We start from the raw sequence: 11,380 nt of genomic DNA, 5'->3' as shown, positions 1-11,380 counted from the left end.
GACCTGAATCCCCTGAAGCCTCAGGTGAGCCACTACAACTGCCATCACTTTGGTAAACATCCTGGGGGCTGTGGTGAGACCAAAGGGTAGGGCTTGAAATTGTTAATGAATGGCTCCTAGCCAGAAGCAGAGGAACCTCTTGGAGCTTCTGTGCATTTTTATGCGATAGTAAGCATCCTGGAGGTCTAACGAGCACATCCAGTCACTCTCTTGCAGGAACGGCATGATGGACTGTACCGTGACCATCCGGAACTTCTCTTTGGCAACAGACAGGTTCAGGGTAGAGAGGTCCAGAATGGGCCTTACGGCCCCCATTTTCTTTGGCACCAAAAAGAGCCTGGAGTAGAAGCCCGATCCGGACCGATCTGGGGGGACAGTTTTGATGGCTCATATTCCTAGCAGCTTGGAAATTTCCTGTGCTGCTGCCTCCCTTTGAGTGGGTGGGACATCCAGGAGGTGACTGGGAGATATGGGGTAACCCACAAGGGGGATAGAATATCCTCTGGATATGATTTGAAGCACCCAGTGGTCCATTGTTATGGACGCCCATGCCGCTGGGTGCAAGGACAATCGTCCCCCGACTGCCTCCAGAGTAGAGCAGTCAGGCAACCCCTCAGGGTTGCTACCTGGGTCTGTCAGAGAACGGTTCTCAAGACCCGAAGTTCCACGGACCCCCTCTGTGTCTGGGCCGGTGTCAATTCTGTCCCCCTCTGCCTCTAGGGAAAGAAAAGCCCCGAGTGTCCTGGGAATACTGAGACTTCCGGAACCACATCTTCTTTTGTCCTCTCTGGTTCCGGGGAAAAGACCTTTGAGGGTTACAGAAGTGGATTCCGACGGCAAACAGCGTCTTCCCGTCCTTGTAACTCTGGACTAGTGTCTCCCTGATGGTCTTACCGAAGAGTGTAGAGCCGTCATAAGGGGCATTGTCAAAAGATGCATTAAAGGGTTCAGAAAATTCACACAACCTGAGCCAGGTGTTGCGTCTCATGGACACGCCGGACCCAGCTTCCCTAGCCTCTCCTTCCGTAGCATGGGAGAGGAGTCACATGGACGTATTTGATACCGCTTTTAGAGTGGCCATTTTCACTGAGAACGAAGCCTTGTCCTCCTGCGATATGGACTTGGGGGGAGACTCCTCCAGCTCCTTCACTAGGTTGTGTTGGAGTCTAGTAACACGGGCCAAGTAATTAGGTGCTCTGATCGAAAATGTAGCTGAAGCATACACCTAATTCCCTAGACAGTCCATCATCCATGACTTCTGGTCAGAAGGTTGGACTGAGGAACTCGCCTGAGCAAGTTCCTTCTTAGTGGCTGTTGCTACCACCATGGCATTCCACAGGGGAGCCCTTATTCCAGGATAGCCTGTCAATGGGGGGGGGGCTTAGAATTTTATCAGGTCACTTGGGGATAGGCTCCATGGTGTCCGGTTCCTTCCACGCTCGTGAGGTGACCAAATCCATTAAAGGATCCACGGGAGGGGACACTCGGGGAAGTAGATGGGCCCATGCCAAAAGCCTCCAGGAACACAGACTCATTAAAAGAGGGCTTGGGGGCAGACCAGCCTCCCCGCTGGTGCAAAGATCTCCATGATGTCTCCAAATCTATGTCCTCGGTGAGGGACTCTGGGGAGTACAAGTGCCTCCTTTTGCACGTATGTTTGCGAGGCACATCTCCAGTGGGGCTCTCCGGGGAGTGCTCGCAAGCCATCTCTTCCCTGGGGGAACCATCTGGGGCTCTTTGAGCACGGGCTGTCCCTCTGGTAAAACAATGGGGACCACAGGCGAAGCAAAGGGGGTCTGGGAGAAGTCTGAGGGGGTGGTCAGGAGTCTCGATCCGATGTAGGAGGACTCTGCCACATCAAACGCCAAAGGAAAGCAGACCTCCTCGGAAGCTAATAAGGAGGCCGGTCTCCCCAGGTCTGACGAGAGAATCCGATCCGGTCCCAAAATGGACAGAGCTCAGAGGGAGGGGACCTGGCCCAACAAAGTCGGAGCCAATGAAAAGGTTCCACTCCCTTGGATCAGACACCCAAGCTCCGGCTCCGAGAGCGGCTCGGATCCAAACTGGTTGGATCCGAAATGCTCCAGGCAGCTGTCGGCATTGAGGAAACAAGTACTGTCAGTGTTGACCCCCTGACCAAGGCCAACCTCGGATCCGGGTACTCCGAAGCCAAAGGTTGGATCGGTGAAGTAGAAATGGGTTGAAAGAAAAGAAGCGAGCTCCCCCTCTAGAGGAAAGGGGGGCTGGCAAGACCCCCATCTGGATCTGTGTACGGATAAAGTGCCTCATCATCTTATCCAGATCCATATCCGATAAGGAACCGGTTGACCGTGACGAGGCCACGGACTCTGACCTGGCAGTTCAGGGAAGCAAGGCTCGAGAGACTGGACGTGCCTCCTCCGGCTGCAGGGAGAACCTCTGAGACTGGAGCCAAGGGGAGTCACGGATCCGTGCTGACTTGCTTGGAGTAGCGAGGTCCGGGGACCTCTTCCTCTTTTCCTTCATCTTTGACTCTTTCTCCCTTTCTCTACCTCTCTCCTGGTCCGCTGCCACAAGCTTAGATGCAGGAGTTTGAGTCCCAGCCTGCGAGGGAGGAGAGGCCAGAGGGAGAGGTAGTCACAGCAGTCGCTGTGACTGAAGCCGAAGACAAGGAAAGATAGTCAGTAGAAGGAAGAATACCTTTCAGGGCCAACTTGGCCTTCCTATCCTTTAAAGCTCGGGGGTTGAACCCCACACAAATGGAGCAATCCACTCTAAGGTGGGCCACACCCAAGCACAACACACACAGAGTATGGCCATCAGCTGGGGAGGGCTTATGACCACACCCTATGCAGCGCTTAAAGACAAGCTTTTCAGACATCCTGAGAGAAAGAAAAAAAACCTTAAAATAGACAGGCAAGAAAAAACTTTAATTCAAACACACACACTCACCACACTAGTCTATAGACAACACTGAGGGGAGGGGGGCACCACAGAACAAACTACTCTAACTATTTACGTAATCAGACTTAACACTCAATGCCAAAGCGATGGGAGGGGAGAAGGGGTACCTAAACTAATCTGGATCGACGAAAAATAATTAAAGTTTTTAACTTACAGTATTTAAACAACCCACTGCTAGCTGGAGCTCAGAAGACACTATGTATAAGCAAATCTTGGCAAACAAGTTCTGGGGATGGAAGGCAGTGGAGGTATATTATGGGTAAGGGGAGGAGTCTGGAGCTCGGAGCTGATGTTAGTAATATTTGCCGGCTCTGATCAGATACGGATCCGTATCCCACAGGTTGAAGACCAAATGAAGTAAACTATTTCAGATAATCTGTTCTCAACAGGAAACAAAAGATATTCTAGTATTAACTATATCAATGTATTAGATAAAATGTTCTGCAACGAATCAGGAAACCCTTAAATCTGGTTTGACTCCTTAAGCATGACTAAACAAGCACATTTTATATTATTTCAAAAGGAAGGGAAGCAGATACTGAATACAGTACTAGTAACAGTATTAGACCCCAATTAATATTAAAATGCTGTACAATAAGAAAGGTAACTATAATAACCTTAAAATTTATTAATTTTATGAATACAAAAAAAGAAATAGAAGTCTCCACCATATATAACAATAATACACTCTGAGAATCACAAGCACCAGTCTGTCAAGCTGTAAATAGTAAAACAGTGCAAATGCTGTTATGTACAACAGAAAAAAAAAATTATTGGAAACTTTTCTCACCTAGTACCCAGGCTAACAACAAAGGTGTCTAACTTCAGTGTGTAAAACAATTTTCTTTCTGGTAAGAAGACAGAAGTATATTGTAGTACTATAACAATGAAATTTGCAAGATGGGGTAGGGTACATGCCTGAGCAAATGATCCAGTTTTGTATGAAGACAGTTATATCTGTTTTTTATAATTAAATACTGCTTTAACCTAGCAGTAGAAAATCAAAAGCTTAGGTGCTCTGTTTTACTACAGGACATACAAAGTTACTACTGTTTTCCCATATTTTGACTGCTTGATGCGGTACAACAAAATCACAACCAAAACAGAAGGCCGCCAGTCCTCTCAGGGTATGCTGTGATGTGGTGATGAGGAATACTGTCTTCCATATACGGTATCCATGGTAAATGCCTTTCCACACAGCAGTTTTCATGGTCACTGTAAATGTAGTAGGCTTTACACAAGCATAGACTCATTTCAACGGTATCCTGACAATGAAATAATGAATATTACAATAACAATGCTGTGAACATTTCTGCTGTTCAGTTAATATATGCAAGTATTTCTGCATCAGCTTTTCAAAAAAAAAAAAAAAGCTGTACCTACACACTTGGGAATTCATAAATAGGAACATTGCTGTTCTTATGCATTTCATATGCATGAAGGCACTCACCCTCAAGACCGATCTAAGAGGCAGTCACCTATACTGTTCATTAGGCATGCCTTGTGCAAACAGACTGTGAAAACTCTATGATAAGCTCCCCACTGACACACAAGTAGCACTTTCACACACTGTCACATACACCAAATGTAGCATAGCTGAAAATTTCCAACGGATGTTACCCACAAAGTATTAAAATAGGTAGGCCATCAATTAAACCTTGATTAAAAAAGACAGACTGCTTAGTTTTAAAAAATATTGATGTAATCAGAGAAGTTGAAAATCCAAAATGGTCATCTGAAGAAAGTCTCACTTGGGCAGAGATTTCTGGACGATGTGCAAACTCCCAATGGCCAGCAAAGTCTTTTGTGCAGCCTAAAAGTAAAATAATAATAATAATAATTAACATGAAGTTCATTTCAAAAATCAGCATTAACATATTGATTGAAAAGTAATGGAAAAGAAATGATGTGACATGCAGGAATGACCAAGCAGTTACAATAGCGTTTATGCAGAAATTAAAATGTTAAAGTTATTTTACCTGAACAAGAGGACCAAAATGTACTTGCCTACCTAAATATAGTTGATATTTTCCTAGTACTGCATAGTCAGCAGGCAGAAATAATCAAAACTGATGACTGCAATTACTGAACATTGGCTAATATACTCAGTGGCGGATCCAGAAATTTGCAAAGGGGGGGGGCGCAGTCTGGTTAGCTGACTACCGGGGAAGAAGTGGGAAAGTGGGACTCTAGGTTTGGTGGTTATGAAAAAAGATGACTTTAAGAAGCTCTGACATGTGTAAAGATCACCTTACATTCAGCTGTACGTGATTCTGCTGTAGATATAGTAGTAGAAATAGGTAGACAAGGGGTCATCCAATAGCTGATATACTGAATATCTGTTAAGTCAAACATAATATTTGTACAAGATCAGGTCATATCCAAAGGTGTCGCCAACAAAAAGAATGCAGCTTGTACAGACCATCCCAGAGGAACAGAGAATGTCCATCAGTGCCACCTGTAACATGTGTATGATTTTTAGACCCAAAAGTGAGATGAATGGCTTGGGTGTGAGTTAATCAATGATCCAGAAGCTAATTCACATTCGAATGGTGGGCATACATGCCACTGTAATAGCCACTAATGGTGACTGGAGGTGTATAGAACAGGAAAGCTATCAACAAGAAGCGTGTGTGTGTGTGTGTGTGTGTGTGTGTGTGTGTGTGTGTGAGAGACTTGAGCTTCAAATATACAGTGTATGCTTGAATCAATAGAGCACAGGCTCACACACTTGCACTCAGTTTGTGATTGTGACCTGACATCCCTGCTCAAGGATTTGCTGAGGCCTGAATAATTGTGCTGAAAAGGTAATTTGAGGGTGTGGTGGGGTGGGTAGTAATCCAGCAAGGAAGGCAAAAGAAAAGTGTAGACATGTAAACAGAAGAATCTTGGGTCTGACAGACTTGTAGTCAATTGATCCAGAATAAAACAAATACTGTACTAGAAAAAGTCATCACAAAGACAAATATGTTAAGGGGAAGGGTCTCTGATCAACAATGAGTTAACCCTGATGGTTACTAAGCAGCTGGACTGTAAAGACAAGTAAACATCCCTGGAGGCAACATACATTTTATATGCTCTTTAAGAAAGTTATTCCCTATCAAAGCATTTACAATCAAAAGTAGGGGGTTATGTTTTCAGTGTTAGTTTCTCTTGAGATAACAGCATATTTAGCTGGAAGAGGAGAAGATGTACCCAATAATACACATTCTCAGTCAGCCTCCTCCTTATTTTCCTATATTATTTGGGAGGACTAGATGCTGGTAAAGAAGAAATTGTCAATTTTTTAAGTGTGCAGACAGTATTACTCAGCATTTAAAGCTGTTTCTATTCTTCTGCAGAGTTAGTGGAGGGCTTCTTACTAGAATATGAAGTAGAAGTAAGGTATTAAGACAAAGCTTTTAAATGCCTCAGTCTAATGTCTTTATTAAATCTAAGACAATTCTCACAGCATTCAATTTAATAATGTAGCCACAGCAAAACAAGCACTTTTATATTAACTAAGAGAGAAGACAATTACTTCTGATTATGTCTAAATGTAGTTGCATTTTTTATAAAATTATAACTCTGCAAATAGTACTCCACTGAAATAATAGTGCAGGATAGTGTTAGCCACTATGCACTTATTTTCCTCAGGGATAAACTGAGAGAACATTAGTAAGTCAGACACAGAGAAGAATAGGAGAGAGCAATGAACAATGTGTATGTATGTCTTACACCTTCAGCATTGCTACCTTTAAAGGCATGGGTCCTCACAGGGAAGAGACACTACTAGTACATTTCAACCTTCTTGTGGGTTAAAAAGGTGGTTAAATAAAAAATTAAGGCGGGTAAACAAATGTTATGATTTACCGTTACAGTGACCCTGTAAGTTAAAATTTTCACACGCAGTATTACAAAGAATATGCTTACAAAGTACAGTACATTAATGCTCACATTCAGTAGAAACAGAAAAGGATGGTACATAAAAATGCAATCTATTACATCAGAGTGCTTGAAGTTTGACAGAGGAAAAACTGTACACAGTGCACATTAAGCATTAATGGAAGGTAATCACCCCTCTCGTGAAAAACAATGAGATGCTGCATTATACATTTCACATTTTCTGACTTTGAAATAGGGAAAATGAATTATTCTGAACAAAACATTCTACATGTAAATTTACTGTGTGGTAAAAAGCTTTCATTTTATTCCCCCCCTTCGATCTTTCTTATCTAATAAATAAAACTTACATTAAAGTTATGTAAAACCAATAAGGTGGAAATATATTAGATTTTGATAACCATCTTAAATATAGACTGGGTTTCCTACAGTATATGTGCAGCAATGAAAATCTGTTATTTCAGTAGGTTTTGTTGACTTCTTTAAATTAAGACACTGCAAGTCCACATTTAGTGTAAACAAACATGAAGAATGTTACCCCAGTCAGTTTCCCTCACACTGTAGTTACTCACTGTTGTTCCATCATTTGGAATATTTCAAATTAAATGACCTCATCATCTAGACAGGAGTAAAGACTACAGAAAGCCTGGCTGCCACAAAATACATTTATTTTGGCCACTCAATCATGGGATGGAATTCTGAGCCATAATGATATGTACCACATGATGCAATTTCATGAAGCAGCAAGCAATGGATTTGAATAGTGTGTTCCTTTAAGGAAACTGCATAAATAAAGGTGTAACATCAGGTTACCTGCATGTTGAACTAAACACATTTTGGTAAGCATAAAAATGATGCCATAAATATAAAGAATACATGTATAATATATAATATACAGCCTTGACAAAACAGTATATTAAAACACTGATTAGAGTCATAAACTAACCTGCAAACACGCCCTCCAATAAAATTAATTACAATCATGTTTATGCATTAAAATAAATCATTAGATATCTTGCCTATTACAACTATTTCTCTGTGTGCAATTTACTACATTAACATTTTCAGGTTCATTTTTGCTACTTGTCACAGCACTATTCAAAATATTTCCTGCTTATGAGGAAGCAACCATGATTAACGCATATACTATAATCAATCATAACCAGTTACTCACCTGAAAGTGAAACACAGCTTGGTAACAAGGATAACTTTGGAAACACAAGACTTATGAAATTAACCTTACCCTCACACAAGACCAAGTTTTTTTAAGTGTTTTTATCATAATGAACAATTAACTCTATATTTGCATTTTTGAGCCAAATGGCAAAAGTCTACACTAAGGATCACTGCTTTACAAGAATCTTATAACATTTCTTTGCTTCTCAAGAGGACACAGGTGATTCCTAGACTATAAATGAAAATTCAGAATATGATACAGTTGATATATGTAAGATAAATAAATCACAGCATATTAACATTAACAGTAGTTCAACAATCAAACTGAGCAGGTAAAGAGATGTATAACAAAGCTAGATCCATGTGTAGCATATTCTTGCAGTGGATAACAAAGCATTAAATGAAACCACTGAAATAACGAAGGGTTTGCTCAGGTATGTCATTATTAATAATAAAGAAAATGCTATCTCAAAAAATAATGTGAGCAGACTTCAGTAAATGAAATACATACATACATACATACATAAAGGTACAAAAGTAAACGTTCTTAGAAAAAAAAATTGCATATTCTTAGTAAAGGAGACTTGCTGGAGATAACTATTTATTTTCCAGACTTTATTTTAATCTTTAACCAGGTGAAGCATATCCTTGCAGTCTGATAACAAAGATGGTCACAGTGAGATGCTAAGCTACCTCTCTTTTCATCTTCGTATGCCATGTGTAATTAAACACTCTGAGGGTGCATCTTGCATCAGAGAAAATTTGTAGGACATTTTCTTACCTCTTATTAATGCATGTGACTAAAAGGTCAGCAACCACCCATGGAAGAGCAGAATTAAGACATCGTTTTTAATTATTAGCACAGGGTACTGCCTCACCTGTCCCACTTTACGAGGGACAGTCCCTCTTTGGGCAGTTGTGTCCTGCAAAGAAACTGAAAAAAATGGAAAATGTCCTGAGATTACAGGGCAAATATATTTCCTATATTTTATGTAATAGCTGCATAAAACAGTTATTCTGTATTTGAAACACCTAAATGTTTATAAGAAACAGAATAAGCAACTAAAATGCTACAAGGATAAGCTTTTATTTATATAAAAAAATGAAGTTATGTCCTTTTTACTGGCTGTGGATATATTTTGCCCTGCAAAATCTGACGTTTCTACCAAAAATGTCCCACTTTGGGCATTTGAAAAGGTGGCAACCCTTTAGATCTGGTGCCATCTGTAACGGATTATTGGTTTCCGTATAGTGCACCTAGTTTTTTTGTTTTATTATAACAATGATTAACAATACAAAGTTTAAGATACAATTGTTATTCACCACATTTTCTCCAGAAGTCACCAGTTTTAGGTGGAATTGAGACAGAGCAATAAAATACAGTTGGGAAGTGTGGGCAGCCGTTAATTCCATCCCCAGTTAGAAAGAGTGACTGCAAATTCACATAACGTGACGCCTTGGAGAGACCTGTCAGCCTGCAACAACCAAAGACCGTGAATAAGCCAATTCTGTGCGTATATAATTGCTGATCTGCAGCTGCTAAGCAGACTGAAGATGTTTAAAGTATTTCCATTAAAAGAAATATTTAGTAGAATAACTGGATAATTTGTTTAATTTGTTTGTTTATTTAACTGGATATATTAAATGATAGATTTCACGTCCATACCAAAGGCAAACAGCTTGTACAAATTTTAAAAGATGATGGTACGATATCATTCACAAAATAAAGGTAGCATTACATTTATAATAGTTTAAGCTAGAAAACATCCTGTGGGAGATTCAAAAAGGTTACTGTGAGGATTAAGCCTGTTTTGCCCTTTGTGGTAATCATTTCTGATGGAGACACAGCCCTAATTATACCATAGGATCATAGGAGGTTACTTGGCTAATGGTCCAGGATCCCTTACAAGCCTAGCCAAGAGCTTATTCCCCAAAAAGAAACCTCCAAAAAGAGGTGCTACATGATAGTGGACTGTCTTTGTGGCCTACCACAAATTCTAATGAGGCATTCCATACCTATGTTAATTAGCTATGTGCTCTCCTGGAAATGACTGCTTAAGTCAGCTTGGATGGCCATTTTAATGAGCAGAGTCAAAAATTTACATTCACACATTACTTTGAGTAAGTGAAATTGCATTTGAGGTAAGTGCCAGGGAGTTTAGCGGACAGGTAGAGGTGGTGGAATGTGTGTGTGTGTGTGTGTGTGTGTGTAGATGTATTTGTGAATGGGTGACTGTGTCCATCAGTGTGATCTAGGGCACTGGATACTATAACACAAGTAAAAAGTTAATAGAACAACAGGCTTCAGCACGCAGAGCAACTCGTTAACAATGTAAAGCTGTAGTCCTCTGCACGACAAGACACTAGGGATACTCTGAATTGTAAAATATGTTACTGAAACAAATTATAATAAAACGGGGGGGGGGGGCTTCAAGCTCCATACCTTTGGCATGGCAATCCATAGAAACCCAGAGATTACATCTGCTCTGCTAACTGACAGGACTTGTTCTGGCTTGTATTTTGAGAACTATAAGAAGTATAAAACTCTTAAAGTCTGGCATTATTGATTGATAGTACATTAAATATGAGGAACAAAGCAGCGGCAAACTCATGGATAGTTGTGAATGGTGGGGGTGAGTCAATCTGAAACAATTATGCTGAAGACTTCAGGACAAATCCAGGAAGAGCACTAGATGACACCATAAGATTTTTTTCGCTATTACTGTGAAGCACTTACAATGTTCATAGAGCAACAGGTACAGCATCACCATGCACATTCTGAATTATAAAAGGAATGAAACTCTTGCTATCGACATTATTGATTGACTATACCAATGAAATGTATGGACCTCGAGAGGTGCTTACGACAAGAAAATGCTGATATGCGCTCATTGTAACTAACTGGGATTCTGAAGAGATATAAACATTAACCAAAATAAAGTCTTCTGTCATTGTGGCCAACATGTCTGTGAATGATATTTTCCCCAGTTGTTGAAACATCCCGTTTTGGCTGCAGGTCTTGTATTATGTGGTGGGATTGTCTGCTTCTACCGATTTAAGTTGCGATCTGTGTATCATGCCTTTCAGCTATCCTTACTACTTAACATGTGTGCTCAATTTCTTCGTTGCCACAGGACTGCCTGTATTTTCCGACAAGTTTACTTATTTTACTGACTGAGGAAATTATATCATAAATGTTTTTTTTAAAGTAACTCATGCAAGTTTGTTCCAACTCGACTTCAGGTAAAACATAATCAAAATACAATCACTATAAATCATAAAAGGCAGCCGATTAAAAAAAAAAAAGATTATACACACATGCAAATAAGCACTCGTGCTGTAAAAGTTACCCCAAACAGGCAGCTCTGCAAAGAAATCA

The 11,380-nt window shown here is 40.6% G+C and overlaps 1 protein-coding gene across 1 annotated transcript in view; it reads right to left on the bottom strand.

The window, feature by feature from the left end:
- Positions 1–3,547: 3,547 nt before the first annotated feature.
- The window catches only part of MTLN (mitoregulin), a 59,985-nt gene continuing 52,152 nt past the window's right edge, over positions 3,548–11,380 (bottom strand). Inside the window, exon 2 of the mRNA XM_044057270.1 lies at positions 3,548–4,756. The gene's annotated coding sequence lies outside the window, so the exon portion shown is untranslated. The remainder of the gene's footprint in view (positions 4,757–11,380) is intronic.

This window comes from Protopterus annectens, chromosome 1.part2 (genome assembly GCF_019279795.1).
Source record: "Protopterus annectens isolate FY-2018-M chromosome 1.part2, PAN1.0, whole genome shotgun sequence".
NCBI classification, from domain to species: domain Eukaryota; kingdom Metazoa; phylum Chordata; order Ceratodontiformes; family Protopteridae; genus Protopterus; species Protopterus annectens.
The sequence above is the reverse complement of the archived record's forward strand: the minus strand, read 5'-3'. Positions and strand labels throughout refer to the sequence as shown.